The sequence below is a fragment of the Oncorhynchus masou genome, chromosome 3 (genome assembly GCF_036934945.1).
Source record: "Oncorhynchus masou masou isolate Uvic2021 chromosome 3, UVic_Omas_1.1, whole genome shotgun sequence".
NCBI classification, from domain to species: domain Eukaryota; kingdom Metazoa; phylum Chordata; class Actinopteri; order Salmoniformes; family Salmonidae; genus Oncorhynchus; species Oncorhynchus masou.
This window is the reverse complement of record NC_088214.1, coordinates 27,009,806-27,029,390: the sequence shown is the minus strand read 5'-3', so window position 1 is coordinate 27,029,390 and position 19,585 is coordinate 27,009,806. Positions and strand designations below refer to the sequence as shown.

The 19,585-nt window shown below is 39.9% G+C and overlaps 1 protein-coding gene across 2 annotated transcripts in view; it reads left to right on the top strand.

Moving 5' to 3' along the window:
• Positions 1-7,244: 7,244 nt before the first annotated feature.
• The window catches only part of LOC135513783 (disks large-associated protein 1-like), a 112,749-nt gene continuing 100,408 nt past the window's right edge, over positions 7,245-19,585 (top strand). For both annotated transcript variants that reach the window (XM_064936721.1, XM_064936712.1), the window contains exon 1: positions 7,245-7,412. The gene's annotated coding sequence lies outside the window, so the exon portion shown is untranslated. The remainder of the gene's footprint in view (positions 7,413-19,585) is intronic.

The window sequence follows — 19,585 nt, the reverse complement described above, 5'->3', positions numbered from 1 at the left end:
GAATGAGTGGATTTAAATCAAACATGTTCTGATTAATTATGGATTACATGTTGTTGCTAATGTGATGCATAGTTTTTGGTAATGCAAAATATTCCTTAGAATTCTATTTTTCAAGTTTTGGATATTTAATTCATTAATGGATGTGGATAATGGCATAAAGCAAACTACTACAAGTCCAAGAAAATGCTATGTGCATTTGCTTCCATCTACTGGTACAATGATGAAAGCTAACACAGACATTTGCTTCCATCTACTGGTACAATGAAGAAAGCTAACACAGACATGTTCTTCCATCTACTGGTACAATGATGAAAGCTAACACAGACATTTGCTTCCATCTACTGGTTCAATGAAGAAAGCTAACACAGACATTTGCTTCCATCTACTGGTACAATGATGAAAGCTAACACAGACATTTGCTTCCATCTACTGGTTCAATGAAGAAAGCTAACACAGACATTTGCTTCCATCTACTGGTTCAATGAAGAAAGCTAACACAGACATTTGCTTCCATCTACTGGTACAATGATGAAAACTAACACAGACATTTGCTTCCATCTACTGGTACAATGAAGGAAACTAACACAGACATTTGCTTCCATCTACTGGTACAATGAAGAAAGCTAACACAGACATTTGCCTCCATCTACTGGTACAATGAAGGAAGCTAACACAGATATTTGCTTCCATCTACTGGTGCAATGAAGGAAGCTAACACAGACATTTGCTTTCCAATACCATTTTCTTACAAATGACTACACCATGTGGCAGTTGGTGGGTATTGATTCTTGATTCAGATAATTCCTCCCAAACTTTAACAAGATGGTGCGGGTAAATTAAATAGTCATGAATAGGCTATATGGGATAATGTTTGGGATTTTACCAGTTGTGCAGTAAGCATATAGATTGGAGATGAACCTCTCCGTGTCATTTCTATACCAGAAAAACTCAATCAGAAAGTAAATAAAACATTGCATATAATTTTAATAATAACCAATTTACTTACATTAGCATTTTCATCATATTTTGACACAATCATACATCTGCCCAGCTAGTTCTTTATTTATAAACACATTGATGTGTTTTATGTAAGCCCTGATTGGATCCCCATATTTGACAGTTGCTTCTCAACATTTTATGTAAGCCCTGATTGGATCCCCATATTTGACAGTTGCTTCTCAACATTTATATCGTTTTTCATCACTGGCACACATGCTCAATGCCCACACACCCCTTTGTGCATTTTGATTTGCAAAGGCTGGATGAGATGATCCATGATTCACACAGTACAGTACATCTTGGAAGGAGGAAGTAGAATGTATATTTTAAGAACATACTATTTTAATTATGCTTCAGTATTCTTTAACTGTTTATTCGCCACATTTGTTCACTGCAAAGGGCACATAATACAGACACTTCTGTTGGAGTGCGGCAGAGAGGAGTAGAAGGTTCAGCAATTGTAGATATTTTTAACTGTACAGTCAGTATCATGTACATCGTTAAGTCATATTAGTGCAAATCATACTGCGACTCATCTTCTTCAGACAAATGAACAAAAGGCCTGCATAAGGCCTAACCTTCCGTCCTGAGAAAGGCAGCAGTAGTCAAAGGCTGAGTGAATACATTAACATACAAGAGAGACTCTCCTCTGTAATTAGTTGTACTTGTATTGATATGACCTCCACACACTTCAGCCCTCCAGTTGAGTAAGTGGCCTGAAGCTACTCAGAACTATTTTTATTTATTTTATTTTGTTTTTTATTTCACCTTTATTTAACCAGGTAGGCTAGTTGAGAACAAGTTCTCATTTGCAACTGCGACCTGGCCAAGATAAAGCATAGCAGTGTGAACAGACAACACAGAGTTACACATGGAATAAACAATTAACAAGTCAATAACACAGTAGAAAAAAATAGAGTCTATATACATTGTGTGCAAAAGGCATGAGGAGGTAGGCGAATAATTACAATTTTGCAGATTAACACTGGAGTGATAAATTATCAGATGGTCATGTACAGGTAGAGATATTGGTGTGCAAAAGAGCAGAAAAGTAAATAAATAAAAACAGTCTGGGGATGAGGGAGATAAAAATGGGTGGGCTATTTACCGATAGACTATGTACAGCTGCAGCGATCGGTTAGCTGCTCAGATAGCAGATGTTTGAAGTTGGTGAGGGAGATAAAAGTCTCCAACTTCAGCGATTTTTGCAATTTGTTCCAGTCACAGGCAGCAGAGAACTGGAACGAAAGGCGGCCAAATGAGGTGTTGGCTTTAGGGATGATCAGTGAGATACACCTGCTGGAGCGCGTGCTACGGGTGGGTGTTGCCATCGTGACCAGTGAACTGAGATAAGGCGGAGCTTTACCTAGCATGGACTTGTAGATGACCTGGAGCCAGTGGGTCTGGCGACGAATATGTAGCGAGGGCCAGCCGACTAGAGCATACAGGTCGCAGTGGTGGGTGGTATAAGGTGCTTTAGTGACAAAACGGATGGCACCGTGATAAACTGCATCCAGTTTGCTGAGTAGAGTGTTGGAAGCTATTTTTTTGGATGACATCGCCGAAGTCGAGGATCGTTAGGATAGTCAGTTTAGGGTAAGTTTGGCGGCATGAGTGAAGGATGCTTTGTTGTGGAATAGAATGCCGACTCTAGATTTGATTTTCGATTGGAGAGTTTACAGTCTAGCCAGACACCTAGGTACTTATAGATGTCCACATATTCAAGGTTGGAACCATCCAGGGTGGTGATGCTAGTCAGGCGTGCTTGTGCAGGCAGCGAACGGTTGAAAAGCATGGATTTGGTTTTACTAGCGTTTAAGAGCAGTTGGAGGCCGCGGAAGGAGTGTTGTATGGCATTGAAGCTCGTTTGGAGGTTAGATAGCACAGTGTCCAAGGACGGGCCGGAAGTATATAGAATGGTGTCGTCTGCGTAGAGGTGGATCAGGTAATTGCCCGCAGCAAGAGCAACATCATTGATATATATACAGGGAAAAGAGTCGGCCCGAGAATTGAACCCTGTGGCACCCCCATAGAGACTGCCAGAGGACCGGACAGCATGCCCTCCGATTTGACACACTGAACTCTGTATGCAAAGTTGTTGGTGAACCAGGCACGGCAGTCATCAGAAAAACCGAGACAATGTCTCAGTGAAAAGAAGAGAACTCATTATGGCCACAGAAAGAATGGCTTAATTTCGAATTATATACTCCACATTGATTTAGGGAAGTATTCACAACTATTAGCAAGGGGTCAAATGACAATGCTTTATTGGCTTTATAGTGGGAGAGAGGATGGGGTAGCATCAATCAGATAAAATAAAATGAATATGATTTTCAGATGACTGGGACAATGATCTTACTATGCAGGTGCCCATAGACTGTAAAGATAACATAGTAAACAAAACCTAGTTAAGGTTGAATAGAATGAAAATAAAATGGCATAAAATGGCATTGCAGAGTGAGTGCACCTATAACTGCAAATACAATATTCAGTAGTGAGTATAGCCTACTTCTCTTTCCATTTTTCATGCAGCCATTTGATGATACGATTTTACTTACACTGAATGAGCATGATTACATTTTAAGGATATCAAATACATATTTATCTTCATTTCATCCATTCAGCTACTGCATGCTTCTTTTTTGATCTTACCAAAAAACACCTAATCTGAGGAACAAAATCGTTCAGGAAGAATGTCAGCTCTGACCGGGGTGTGAATTAGCCTCTTTTCAAGCCAGATGTGTGTTTTTGTTCACAGATTCAGATGGAAGAGTAAGCCTGCGTATGGAAAATGGAGCAGGAGGCACGGTGGGGTGGGATGGTGAGCTTTAGGGATCCCCATACCAATATAAAGGTATTATCATTAGATAGTATGTGAATGTGTCATAAGCCATGGCAACATGTTTAGAATTAAAGGAAACTAGATTTAATCAAAACAGAATATTTTGCTCTCTGACCCATGGCAAAAGGTGTAGCGCTGCAAGAAGTGAGCGGATTACCCCAAAATATATTTGATTCCTACTCTGATTTCTCTGACTTGCAAGAAATGGCATCAGCATGCATCAGCAGTCTAACAAAAGATGAATAGTTTGACCTTCACAGCTAAGTGGAACGCTTTCCCTCTTATGTTTTAAGTTTATTTACAACGATCCCAAAAAATACAGTTCCAGTCAAAAGTTTGGACACACCTACTCATTCAAGGGTTTTTCTTTATTTTGACTATTTTCTACATTGTAGAATAATAGTGAAGACATCAAAACTATGAAATAACACATATGGAATCATGCAGTAACCAAAAAAGTGTTAAACAAATCAAAATATATTTTAGATTCTTCAAAATAGCCACCCTTTGCCTTGATGACAGCTTTGCACACTCTTGGCATTCTCTCAACTAGCTTCATCAGAAATGCTTTTCCAACAGTCTTGAAGGAGTTCCCACATATACTAAGCACTTGTTGGCTGCTTTTCCTTCACTCTGCAGTCCAACTCATCCCAAGCCATCTCGATTGGGTTGAGGTCGGGTGATTGTGGAGGCCAGGTAATCTGATGCAGCCCTCCATCACTCTCCTTCTTGGTCAAATAGAGCTTACACATCCTGGAGGTTTGTTGCGTCATTGTTCTGTTGAAAAACACGTGATAGTCCCACTAAGTGCAAAACCAGATGGGATGGTGTATCGCTGGAGAATGCTGTGGTAGCCATGCTGGTTAAGTGTGCCTTGAATTCTAAATAAATCACAGACAGTGTCACCAGCAAAGCACCCCCACGCCATCACACCTCTTCCTCCATGCTTCAATGGTGGGAACCACACATGCAGAGACAATCCGTTCACCTACTCTGCGTCTCACAAAGACAAGGCGGTTGGAAACAAAAATCTCAAATTTGGACTCACCACACCAAAGGACAGGTCTAATGTCCATTGCTTGTGTTTCTTGGCACAAGCAAGTATCTTATTACTATTGGTGTCCTTTAGTAGTGGTTTCATCACAGCAATTCGACCATGAAGGCCTGATTCATGCAGTCTCCTCTGAACAGTTGATGCTACGATGTGTCTGTTACTTGAACTCTGTGAAGCATTTATTTGGGCTGTAATTTCTGAGGCTGGTAACTAATGAAGTTATCCTCTGCAGCAGAGGTAACTCTGGGTCTTCCTTTCCTGTAGCGTTCCTCATGAGAGCCAGTTTCATCATAGCGCTTGATAGTTTTTGTGACTGCACTTGAAGAAACTTTCAACTTGACATTTTCCCATTGACTGACCTTCAAGTAATGATGGACTGTCATTTGTCTTTGCTTATTTTAGCTGTCATTGCCATAATATATATATATTAACCTTTATTTAACTAGGCAAGTCAGTTAAGAACAAATTCTTATTTTCAATGACGGCCTAGGAACAGTGGGTTATTAACTGGCTGTTCAGGGGCAGAACGACAGATTTGTACCTTGTCAGCTCAGGGGTTTGAATTTGCAACCTTCCAGTTACTAGTCCAATGCTCTAACCACTAGGCTACCCTAATATGGACTTTAACTTTTACCAAATAGGGCTATCTTCTGTATACCACCCCTACCTTGTAACAACACATATACTAATGAAATGCATTCCAGGTGACTACGTCAAGAAACTGGTTGAGAGAGTGCCAAGAGTGTGCAAAGCTGTCATCAAGGCAAAGGGTGGCTACTTTGAAGAATCTCAAATATAAAATATATTTTGATTTGTTTAACACTTTTCTGGTTACTACATGATTCCGTATGTGTTATGTCATAGTTTTGATGTCTTCACTATTAATCTACAATGTAGAAAATAGTCTAAATAAAGAAAAAACCTTGAATGAGTAGGTGTGTCAAAACTTTTGACTGGTACTGTGGATCCATGTCATTTTTTATATCAGGACATTTTTAGATCCAAAGTGCATAATCCGTCAGTTCATACAAAATGAACGCCCATCTCTCAAAGAAATCAAGATTTTATTTCACTATCTTCAGTCCCAAACTTAAAAACTTTATTACATCATCTTCACAAACTAGTTTGCTGTCGTTCCTCACAGTTTTGGCTGATCAGCAGAATTTTTTGGCAAACTAAATTGCATCTGTCATGGGTTTTCTTCATGTCCCCCTCTCTTTGTGGTGACAGCAGCGTAGCTAATGAGCCACAGTTGTGGACAAGACCACTCTGTTTTCAAAGCAGATGCCAGTTCTCATTTGATCTTCACTGAATAACCTGCATTCTCCTCTCCTCCACTCCACTCCTCCACAATCCCTACAATACCTCACAGGATGGGATGGGAGAGTCTCTTATTGTCTAGTAGTGCTCTGATAGGCCAAACCACAGTAGGTTGAGCTGTGTGAGCATAGTCAAGTTATAGTATGTGATGTTTCTTTATAAAAAATGTGTGCAATATAAGACAGGTAAAGATATAGCACAGATTGTACATTAACACTAAAGAATGTGTGTATGATACTTTTATGTCAGTAGTTCTCTACTTCCAATACTGTAACAATTAGGGCTGGAGGACACTGAGTTTAGTATTCCTGAATAGTTCTGATAGTCCTGAACGTAATCCATCTGCATTTCACTTCAGCATGTTAAAATGACTTTCAATAACACAATCATTGCCACATTAGTTACTAACACAGCTACAACTGTGTGTGAGATCATTTGAATATTGATATGAAAAATTGGACACAATTGTTTGGAATTCTTTTATTTTATAAGGGCCCCTAACATGCAATATACTGCTCCTCTCTTCCTGTAATGCTGGATTATTGGCAATGAAGGGAACAATCTGCTGTTGCCTTTTAGGGATCATGTTGACCAAAACTCTAGGAAATGCTGAATAATTAGGCTATTAATAGGCCGTACCCAATTGCATTTGTTATGTGTATATGTTTGCTGTACATAAACCTGTTTTGGCACAAGTATTTATATCTCTGACTTCAAATGCCATTTTTTTACCAGTTCAAAAATAACGTTTGAAAATATGACAGAGCAAATAATTGTTATTACGTCTGTTTTATGTCTCTTGTTATGCACTGAAGGAAAAGGCACATTTTATAATACATATTTTAATTTATAATATATAACTATATTCTATTCTATAAAATTATAGTCTATTCCTAACGCAATCGTCTCTATTGCAACAGAGCAGCAGCTTAATTTGTTTCCCTCTCCTTAGTCCTTCTCCATGCCGGGTCTTATTGGCATCCTCTTTTTTCCAGTATGTGGGTTTTCGTCCTCTCTGCGCTGCAGCAACAGAGCGAGCTGTCATGTGCATGGAACAGAGGCTCGTGCGGTTTGATACCCAGCTATACAGCCACCACCAGTCGCTCTTTCTTATTATTTCTCATAAAAAAACATTGTTTCATTTAGGATTTATCGAATGTCACTCCACTCATGAATTCTGACTTGAGAAGACTGAAGGTAAGCTTTCAATATTTTCCCTACACGCTGCATGTTTTCCTCCATAGCAATAGCGAGTGGTTGATTGGTACATTTTTCCAATACTGATGCTGAGGAACGAACCACATCATTAGCCTACTATTATCTGCCTTATTTGACAATTGTTTGTTGACTGAAAGCAATTGTTTTCAATGAGGCTACATTGTAACCACCCAGATGACGGTTGTCTCAGAAAGACTTGCATCACACTAGATGTGAAATAACATCATTCTATCGCCGATACAGCAGCCCACATCAGTTGCACACAGCAGCGCACCATAGGACGCTTGATGAAGACAAAAGGCAATCCCTACTTACTGCTCTTTCACATGTCGTGAATAGTCTGTGTGCTATTCGAGATCAACCTATTGATGAATGCAGTCCTATTTTCCTTAATAAAATATTATATTATTTCCTGGTGATGGAATGCAGTGCATGATGCGGTCAATATATCGTGAATCGTCTAAGTTCAAACAAGTTGAAGCAGATTTAGCTATTGTCATTGTAGTGTTTTCAATTAAACGACAGTTTCTGCCATTAGCACATATCAAATAACCTACCATTCATATGACACATTTAGTATTAAATAAACGCATACTGTTGCTCAATGTGCGCAGCAGTGTTCAATGTTATAGAGAGATAGACGTGTATCATCATTCTGACAAAGAGAGAAGACAACGTCAGTGTTGCAGATATATCTATTTAACTAAGCAGGTATCGGGAGGTTTTTGCCCTCCTAATTTTACATTTTAGTAGTCACTCTTATCCAATTTACAGGAGAAGTGCCTTGCTCAAAGATATATCTGCAGATTTCTTCACCTAGTCAGCTCAGGGATTTAAACCAGCAACTTTCCAGTTACTGGCCCAACACTTAACTGCTGGGCTACCTGCGGTTACCTAAATATTTAGTACCTAAATACTAAATACTATTGATGTTTTTCATGGAGCTAAGCTGATATTATTGGAATCATAGGTACAGTTGGCTATACGTTGTTACATATGTTACATATTCCACTTGCAGAACTTTACAAATATTTTAATTTGAACCTTATCCTCTGTGTTGAACTTAAGAAAGTATGACAAAGCACTGTCACTACAATAGCCTACACTCCTTTTACTGTGACAGGACAAAATAAGTAGGCTATTTAGATTTGTGCATCTCTCTCATCGTCTGTATGTCACAGTGCCTTTATCTTTGCTCAGAAATGTACTCGATTTCTCTCTCTCTCTCTCTCTCTCTCTCTCTCTCTCTCTCTCTCTCTCTCTCTCTCTGAGGCATTGGAGCAATATTTGTCGTACAGTTATTGGAATGTATTATCATGAAACGGTCCTCTTCCAGTCTTGGATTGGTGTTTGATTGAGAGGCGGCAAAAGGCACTAAATCTGATTAAAGGTCCAGACACAAATACTTCATATCGATGTTGACTTAACTGGCTTCTGTCAGACTACCATTTTCTGCCATTTTCTTTATAGTTTGTACATCTACCAAGATGTCACAATTATTTTATATTGAAAGAAAGACCTTAAATATGTAGACTTGGCTACTATCATCCTCGGTCACTTTTGAGCCCTTTATCAATTTCACTGGATCAGTATGCCCATTTATGTCTTGTTATTTGGCAGCAACAGAAGTAAACACTGGGTTAATTCATTTAGAGACATTTGGTTGTCTACTTCGTTATGCCACACACTCTGGGGGGAGGGGGGGGGGGGATAGATACTGTATTTCAATTGAGTTAGGACCAAAAATATACTGTTTGTATTCCTCAACATTTGTTTTATATAGTTTGTAGATAAAGTAGCAGTGTCAATGTGTCTTAACATCAAGGGCTGCAGTATCACAGTATCACATAGTGGAACCAATCGTCAAGTGCCAAGCATCCTCCGCATCACAGTCCCCCTCTCACTGTGTCAGAACTATAACAGGATTACAGAGATGTCATTTCTATATAAAAGATAGAGCATATGTACGTACATACTCTACCCCCACAACAAATATGCTCTTTTAGATGTTTCTTCGTCCTACCACAGACTGCCACTGCTGAAAATGAGATGTTTCAATGTTTCATTTAGATAAACTTGAAGGAAATCTGACATCTATAAAAATTGCACGTCTGAGTTGTACTCTCTCTAATGTCATCACAATTGCGTACAAACGAGAGGAGGTTTAGGCTAACATTTAGTCTGACTAGTACTCTGACGTCATCACCATGGGTAAAAGATAGAGGAGGCTTAACATTTGGTCTGGCTGCCGAATGCCTGTCAGTGTAGGCTGGTCAGTTTGTTTCGGCCAGTGGTTCGTCATCATCATGCAGTGGGGATAGATGACAACCGAGTCCTGAGGAGGAGGGAGGAGAGAGGCCAGTCCAACTGCGGAGGAGGGTGCATAATCAGATTCATTAGAGCACAGCTAGTCCACTGTGTCAAGTGAACTGGCGCTATGTCATTTCATCTCTGAACAGCGTCAGCTCCACACAGACAGAAATAGACTCCAGCCGTGGCTTTGCTTTTAGAACTGCAGCCAGCTCTGTCTCTACCACTATAAAATACATGGGATTCTATTATATAGGGCTGGAGTAGAAACAAAAAAAATTGTCTAAATCAGGGGTTGAATCAGTGTGGTGTTTTATGTTGTCATTTGTTATTGAGACAATACATTACCTCTGATTAAAGCTGAGGTTCAATTGGAATGAGGCATGATAGCTAATAGGAAGCTGGGTACTCTGTAGTAGACTCTGTGGTAGACCTTTGTCTGGGACTGAGTGACACTATCTGTGGTCTTCCAGACAGATTTCTGTATGGATCTAAAGGACAAACACTCCTGGAACACATACTGCTGTACACACTCAGTTTTGTATTCTTGTTACAATCACTGCCTGGTAGATTCTTGAACAAACTCAATAGACAGGTAATAATAGTGGTTTATATCCTCCTCATGATAGCTAGCGTTGGTTTATCTGTCAGTCCAACAATGGCCTATTCCTCTCAAACGTCCTCCTGCTCCACTAGTCCCCGGAGAGTCCTTCCAATGGCTTATCATCTAAACCATTCAACCACTGGGGAACATCATACTACATTAGGTCAGGTGTAAGCCACAATCTCTCAGGACAGTTTGACCCTTGTCACACTTCTAATCCAAGCCAAGCCAAATCAAGCTGTGCTGTGCTGTCCTGGTTACCCATCCATCATAGTTGCTGGAACCCTGCTGGAAAGAACCATGTGGATAGAAAATAAGCAAGCAAGCATAGTGTTTCAGATCTGCACAAAAAGGGTGTGGAAAGGGTATTTGATTGACTGCCCCCAAAGTGGTATGTTTACCTGTCCCAGATTTGACCTTTCAATAGAGTGCATCTCTATAAATAGGAACTGCTTGTATAGAAGAAGATCCATCTTTGCCATAATATTTGACTCTTTCATAAAGTAAGTAACAACAACCATACAAATCATGTGTGGAATAGTATAACATGTTTTTGTGAAAGGTTTACCTGCAAAACATGTAGTAAAGTGTTTTCAAAATGATTAATGATTTCCCCCTGCTTGTGTTGGACTATACACCCACCACCCACATTCACTCTGTGCTGCTGAACCTTTGACACAGTTTTCTCAGAGGATGGGCCTGGTGGTCTGGTTGGAATAACTTTGGATTAACAGAGACTAAAACTTGATGTTTTCAAATGTGGGTAATGCCGGGGTCAAAAAAAGAGTGTCATTTTAATCTAACACTGGGAAAGAGGTTCGTGAAGTGAAAGTATCCTTTGATTTAAGCGGAAAATTCATCAAACCGGCTAAATAGCTTAGATTGAGACATACAGTATTTGCTTGAGGATTAAGAAAATATGTAAATACATTCAGAACGTTTTACAACAGACCTGCATAATCCTCAGCCATTTTGAATGTTGATTGTGAGATTGGTTGGTTTATGCATTCTACACATTGCACTGTACACTCCAAAAGAGTTCTCGGCTGTCCCCATAGGATAACCCTTTTTGGTTCTAGGTAGAACCCTTTTTGATTCCAGGTAGAACTATTTTGGGTTCCATGTAGAACCACTGTGGAACCAAAAAGGGTTCTTCAAAGGGTTCTCCTATGGGGACAGCCGAAGAACCATTTTAGTATCTAGATAGCACCTTTTTGTGTGGTGCAGTTTCCACGGTTACCAGGCGTACTGTTGACCCTATGCAGGAATAATAGACCATTGCATTGATTGCAGAAGGTCCAGGGAGTCTGGGAAAACATCATGATATGTGGTATAGCACTGTTTCCCAAACTCGGTCCGCTGAACCCCTAGGGGTGCACGTATTGTTTTTTGCCCTAGCACTACACAGCTGATTTCAAATAATTAAAGGTTGATGATTAGTTGATTATTTGAATCAGCTGTCTAGTGCTAGGGGGAAAAAACAAAATGTGCACCCCCAGGGGCCCCTAGGACCGAGTTTGGGAAACACTGTGGTATAGCAAGCTGTGATATATCAAGCTTTGCATCCCATAGGATAGAAATTGAATAATAGACCATTGCATTGAGTGCAGAAGGTCCATAGGGCTGTGAGGGAATCAGGGAAAATATAATGGTATGTTGTCTAACATGCTTTGTATCCGGATCTCACCCCATAAGAAGTGGATTGAAATTGAACATCTTGTCATGTTTCACGTTTAACAAACTGGATCTACTATCATGAAACGGATCTGCTTGTGCATGGAAAATGTTGATGACCATTTCTCTGTATTAAGTCACACTACTGCGTGGCTTTCAAAGACATGGATGAGTCATATTGCACTGAGGAGAACTATTCAAGGCACTCCCCTAAGTATGATATATTTAAGCAATAAGGCCCGAGGGGGGTGTGGTATATGGCCAATATACCACTGCTAAGGGCTGTTTTTATGCACGACGCTACGTAACCCTCGAGGTGCCTTATTGCAATTTTAAAATGGTTACCAACGTAATTAGAACAGCAGAAAGAACTGTTTTGTCAAACCCGTGGGTTACGGCCTGATATACCACGGCTTTCTGCCAATCAGCATTCAGGGCTCGAACCACCCAGTTTATAATATAATGTAAAGTATGCTAAATGTGTTATTACACTTCACAGCACCAATTGTGATGATCATTTCAAGGAATTTCAATATTTAGCAAATTATCGTTTTTTGGCTCATTAATAAATATGTAATTTGAATTGATATGACCACAACCTGCGTTAATAAAAAACAAAAACGTTTTGAGTCATAATTTATTCACGCCCAGATGTCTGAAACATAGTTTATTAATGTGTCTTAGTAAAACTACTTTCCCCACTGCACTGCATGCCTTCATCTTTACTTTGTAATTGGATGTGCCAAAGGCATGGCCTGAATCCTTCTCCTGGTCCCTACACGCCACACTAGTTGATCTGCCAGGCAGGAACCGACTTACCACTGGGATTTGCTTTGCTTTTCATTAATAGCTGGACTTTGGCCAGTGTATGACTTCACACTGTTCATTGGCACCCTGCCAAGTTGCCTTTCTCCATCAGGTGTCTTGTTAATGTTTTACGTTGCTATTCTTTTTTTAGGGGTGTGGGGGGTGTAGATCAGTTTTAATATTGCAGATAGATTGTGGCTCCCATCAATGTAATTGTCTGCATCATTTCCAATTCACCATATGTTTTTTGTAAATATACAGTGCATTCGGAAAGTATTCAGACCCCTTCCCATCCTGTTTCCATTGATCATCCTTCGATGGGCTCCAATCCAAGTTGTTTGAAAATCTCGGATTGGAGTCCACCTGTGGTAAATTCAATTGATTGGACATGATTTGGAAAGGCACACACCTGTCTGTATAAGGTCCCAGTGCATGTCAGAGCAAAAACCAAGGTTGAAGGAATTGTCTGTAGAGCTCCGAGACAAGATTGTGTCGAGGTACAGATCTGGGGAAGATTACCAAAACAAAACATTTCTTGGGGACCCAAGAACACAGTGGCCTCCATCATTCTTAAATGGAAGAAGTTTTGGAACCACCAAGACTCCTCCTAGAGCTGGCTGCCCGGCCTAACTGAGTAATCGGGGGAAAGAGCTTTGGTCAGGGAGGTGACTAAGAACCCGATGGTCACTCTGACAAAGTTCCAAGAGTTCCTCTGTGGAGATGGAAGAACCTTCCAGAAGGACAACCATCTCTGCAGCACTCCACTAATCAGGCCTGTATGGTAGAGTGTCCAGACAGAAGCCACTACTCAGTAAAACGCACATGACAGCCCACTTGGAGCTTGCCAAAAGGCACCTAAAGGACTCTCAGACCATAAGAAACAAGATTCTCTGGTCTAATGAAACCAAGATTGAACTCTTTGGCCTGAATGCCAAGCATCACATCTGGAGGAAACCTGGCACATTGAAGCATGGTGGAGGCAGTATCATGCTGTGGGGATATTTTTTCAGTGGCAGGCACTGGGGTCTGAGACTAGTCAGGATCGAGGGAAAGATAGACAGAGTAAAGTACAGAGAGATCCTTGATCCTTGATGAAAACCTGCTCCAGAGTGCTCAGGACGTCACACGGGGCGAAGGTTCACCTAACAGGACAACAACCTTAAGCACACAGCCAAGACAAAGCAGGAGTGGCTTCGGGACAAGTCTCTCAAAGGTCCTTGAGTGGCCCAGCTTTAGCCAGGATTTGAACCTGATCGAGCATCTCTGGAGAGACTTGAAAATAACTGTGCAGCAATACTCCCCATCCAACCTGACAGAGCTTGAGAGGATCTGCATAGAAAAATGGGAGAACCTCCCCAAATACAGGTGTGCCAAGCTTGTAGCGTCATACCCAAGAAATGAGGCTGTAATTGCTGCCAACTGCTTCAACAAAGTACTGAGTAAAGGGTTTGAATACTTATGTAAATGTTATTTTCAGTTTTGTATTATTTATAAATTTGCAAAAGATTAAAAAATTCTATTGAATACTTTCCAAATGAACTGTATAGATTTCTTTGATATATTTTCCTTTATTATTTTCCCCTAGCCCTACCATCCCTCCCCAAAATGGAGTAAACTAATGGACAGCTACTCTTAGGCTTCCACTTCCAGCCTATACACACTATATATATTTCACAGACACAGCACATCTCACGTCCTTCAGCTCCACTCAACCATTCCCATCTATCTCTGAACACCACCCAGTTTTGATTTCTATTTGCCAAACTTTTGACTGGTACTGTATATGTCAATTATTTGATTATACGACCGCATTCTGTCCCCTATCAACACTTTCTTTTTTTTTTGGTGCCAGTGAGAATGACATAAGAAAGTAGTCAAGACAAGTAGCTTGATTGAGCCTCCGCCATGTATATCTCACTAGGTCAGGATATTTAAGCCTCCATATATCCACTAGTTCCATTATATCTATGATATTTGTGACCCCAACCAAAGAGAAAGAGCACTGTAAGTGGAGGGATTGGATGATTATGTCATTATCTTAGCTTCAGCAATGGTGACTATAAACTGTTTATCAGGACTTGGGGAACTGTGTGCTCTGACACACATAATCATCAGGACATGCTGAGGAACCCAAGTGACTAAATACTGTATCCTTGGTAGGGCTGGTTAAAGACCTCTGTGGTGACACAACAGTAGCCTATGTGAGGAGTTGAAAGCCAATCTCCAAATAAAACATAATTAACAGAATTACGCCATGGCGTGACGTTTTAATTACAACATGTGTTGCCGTATTTTAGCTGTCACAGAATTACGCCATGGCTTGACATTTTAATTACGCCATGTGGTACCGTATTTTAGCTGTCATCAAAAGTTAAACCAAAACATATGTTTAGGCATTAATTCCGAGTGGTTAAATTAAGGAAAAAAAAAGAGTTCTTAGCACTGGGGTTGAACACGTGACCTTCGGAGCTGGAGGCTGTGGTTTAAATGCCCATCCACATCCACACATCCACATCCACACCTCCTGGCGTATTCCATAAGAGAATAAACCAAATTAGAAGATATTCATATTGATTTCAAACAGATGGTGGCAAATTGACTGGGCAGAATCTGTTCCCTTTATTTAATATACCAGTCATTCACTGTAGCGGTCAATTTGCTATCTACAGTACCAGTCCAAAGTTTGGACACACCTACTCATTCAAGGATTTTTCTTTATTTTTTACTATTTTCTACATTGTAGAATAATCGTGAAGACGTCAAAACGAGGAAATAACACATATGGAATCATGTAGTAACCAAAAAAGTGTTAAAGAAATAAAAAATATACTTTAGATTCGTCAAAGTAGCCACCTTGATGACCTTCAAAGTAACCACCTTGATGACAGCTTTGCACACTTGGCATTCTCTCAACCAACTTCACCTGCAATGCTTTTCCAACAGTTTTGAAGGAGTTCCCTCAAATATGTGGGAACTCACAAAGACATGGCGGTTTGAACCAAAAATGTCAAATTTGGACTCATCAGACCAAAATATGTATTTCCACCGGTCTAATGTTCATTGATCATGTTTCTTGGCACAAACAAGTCTCTTCTTCTTTTTGTGTCCTTTAGTAGTGGTTTTGTCGCAGCAATTTGACTATAAAGGCCTGATTCCCGCAGTCTCCTCTGAACATTTGATGTTGAGATGTGTCTGTTACTTGAACTCTGTGAAGCATTTATTTGGGCTGTATTTTCTGAGGCTGGTAACTCTAATGAACTTATCCTCTGCAGCAGAGGTAACTCTGGGTCTTCCTTTCTTGTGGCGGTCCTCATGAGAGCCAGTTTCATCATAGCGCTTGATGGTTTTTGCTACTGAGCTTGAAGAAACTCAGAGTTCTTGACATTTTCCGAATTGACTGACCTTCATATCTTAAAGTAATGATGGACTGTCATTCCTCTTTGCTTATTTGAGCATTTCTTACCATAATATGGGCTTGGTCTTTTACCAAATAGGGCTATCTTCTGTATACCACCCCAACCTTGTCACAACACAACTGATTGGTTCAAATGCATTAAGAAGGAAAGAAATCCCACAAATGAACTTTTAACCATGCACACATTATAATTTAAATGCATTCCAGGTGACTACCTCATGAAGCTGGTTGAGAGAATGCCAAGCGTGTGCATAGCTGTCATCAAGACAAAGGGTTGCTACTTTGAAGCGTCTCAAATATAAAATATATTTTGATTTGTATAACCCTTTTTGGTTACTACATGATTCTATATGTGTTATGTCATAGTTTTGATGTCTTCCCTATTATTCAACAATGTAGAAAATAGTCAAAATAAATAAAAATCCTTGAATGAATAGGTGTGTCCAAACGTTTGACTGGTACTGTATTTCAAGCTTTTAGTGTATTATTTTTTAATATGTAAACATACGTCTGTGGAGAGGTTTTCCTCGTTTCAGGAGAAACCAATAGTTCTGACACATTGAAGTGTTTCAGCATGCATTATTGTTTCAAATGTACTGTAATGTAAACTTGTGTCACATTCGTTGTATTGAAGAGACCAAGGCGCAGTGTTAAACAAACTAACAAAGAACCAAACCGCTACATACCACAAGTGCTTACAGGCAACTACACATAGACAATAACCCACAAAACCAAAATGGAAAATGGCAACCTAAATAGGATCCCCAATCAGAGACAATGATAAACAGCTGCCTCTGATTGGGAATCAATGCAGGCCACCATAGACCTACATTACCTAGACATACAAAAAAAACATAGAATTACAAAAACCCTAGACAGGACAAAAACACACATACCCACCCTCGTCACACCCTGACCTGACCAAAATAATACATAAAACATAGATAACTAAAGTCAGGGCGTGATAACTTGGAAATGTTCACAGTATAAATCCAAGACATTTCTCATTTTATTATTTTAAACAAATTGGGTCTTAATTAACGGCAGTTGAATAGATTGATTCAATTATTTGATATGTGTACTTTATGAGTTTGAGATGATGAACACATGTAGACTTTGAAATGATCAGATTTGCCAAAAGGTATTTCTCACATTGCTATTCTCGCTGTGTCTATATTAAATGATCCTTTTATTGATCTACTTCATTGACATCCTTTAATCTGTGTACTATGAGATATTGTTCCATAATGGATTATACATGTTTCACATTTCTTGAATCCTCATCTCTGTAGCAGTTAGCCTTTATTTTCCTCTCTTTGCTCAGCACTCCTCTCCGTTGCAGAAACCTTTTAGAGAATGTTCACATAGTACCATGCTGTGTTAATTATGGATGGATGTACAGTTCAGTAGGTTAGTGTCCCAGCTCACAAGCTATTTCTATATATACTGTTAAGTGTTCAGATTTGTGATACTGGTTTGGTTTCTGTAGGATATGGGCGATGCGGGTGGTGGTGTGGTTGTGGTAGCCTTACACTAATAGATAGTACAACTAGGCTGTGAAAGATCCACTTTTAGGGTGAACAAGTTTTCCCCATGCACTCCCCACTGTGTTTATGTCTACCCTCTGGAAGAAGAAAGTAGCCATGTAAAGTGCAGACGTCAAAATGATAAACAGTGAAATGCATGAATATACAGTATCGTGCAGAGACGTTAGCAAGAGCCTGCTTCAATGTTTTTTATCACTTTGGTGCAATTTTCATAAGTACGTGTTACATTTTCACAAAGCTGAGGACAAAACTGAAAACAGATCACCAAGCAGATCAGCAGTTGTTTCAAAACCATATGCACATTATAAATTGACTAAGTACATTTGAAGTCGAAAGTTTACATACATAGCCAAATACATTTAAACTCAGTATTTCACAATTCCTAACATTTAATCCTAGTAAGAATTCCCTGTCTTAGGTTTTAAGAATGTGAAATAATAGTTGAGAGAATGATTTCTTTCAGCTTTTATTTCTTTCATCACATTCCCAGTGGGTCAGAAATTTACATACACTCAATTAGTATTTGGTAGCATTGCCTTTAAATTGCTTAACTTGGGTCAAACGTTTCAGGTAGCTTTCCACTAGCTTCCCACAATAAGTTGGGTGAATTTTGGCCCACTCCTGACAGACCTGGTGTAACTGAGTCAGGTTTGTAGTCCTCTTTGCTCACACACGCTTTTTCAGTTCTGCCCACAAATTTTCTATGGGATTGAGGTCAGGGCTTTGTGATGGCCACTCCAATACCTTGAATTTGTTGTCCTTTAAGCAATTTTGCCGCAACTTTGGAAGTATGCTTGGGGTCATTGTCCATTTGGAAGACCCATTTGCGACCAAGCTATACCATCCTGATTGATGTCTTGAGATGTTGCTTCAATATATCCACATAATTTTCCTGCCTCATGATGTCATCTATTTTGTGAAGTGCACCAGTCCCTCCTGCAGCAAAGCACCCCCACAACATGATGCTCCACCCCGTGCTTCCAAGGTTGGGATGGTGTTCTTAGGTTTGCAAGCCTCCCCCTTTTTTCTACAAACATAACAATGGTCATTATGGCCAAACAGTTCTATTTTTGTTTAATCAGACCAGAGGACATTTCACCAAAAAGTACGATCTTTGTCCCCATGTGCAGTTGTAAACCGTAGTCTGGAATTTTTTTATGGCAGTTTTGGAACAGTGGCTTCTTCCTTGCTGAGCGGCCTTTCAGGTTATGTCGATATAGGACTCGTTTTACTGTGGATGTAGATACTTTTGTACCTGTTTCCTACAGCATCTTCACAAGGTCCTTTGCTGTTGGGATTGATTTGCACTTTTCGCACCAAAGTACGTTCATCTCTAGGAGATAGAACGCGTCTCCTTCCTGAGCGGTATGACGGCAGCGTGGTCCCATGGTGTTTATACTTGCGTACTATTGTTTATAGAGATGAATGTGGTACCTTCAGGCGTTTGGAAATTGCTCCCAAGGATTAACCAGACTTGTGGAGGTCTACAATTTTTTTTCTGAGGTCTTGGCTGATTTATTTAGATTTTCCCATGATGTCAAGCAAAGAGGCACTGAGTTTGAAGGTAGGCCTTGAAATACATCCACAGGTACACCTCCAATTGGCTCAAATTATGTCAATTAGCCTTTCCGAATCTTCTAAAGCCATGACATCATTTTCTGGAATTTTCCAATCTGTTTAAAGGCACAGTCAACTTAGTGTATGTAAACTTCTGACCCACTGGAATTGTGATACAGTGAATTATAAGTGAAATAATCTGTCTGTAAGCAATTGTTGGAAAAATGACTTGTGTCAT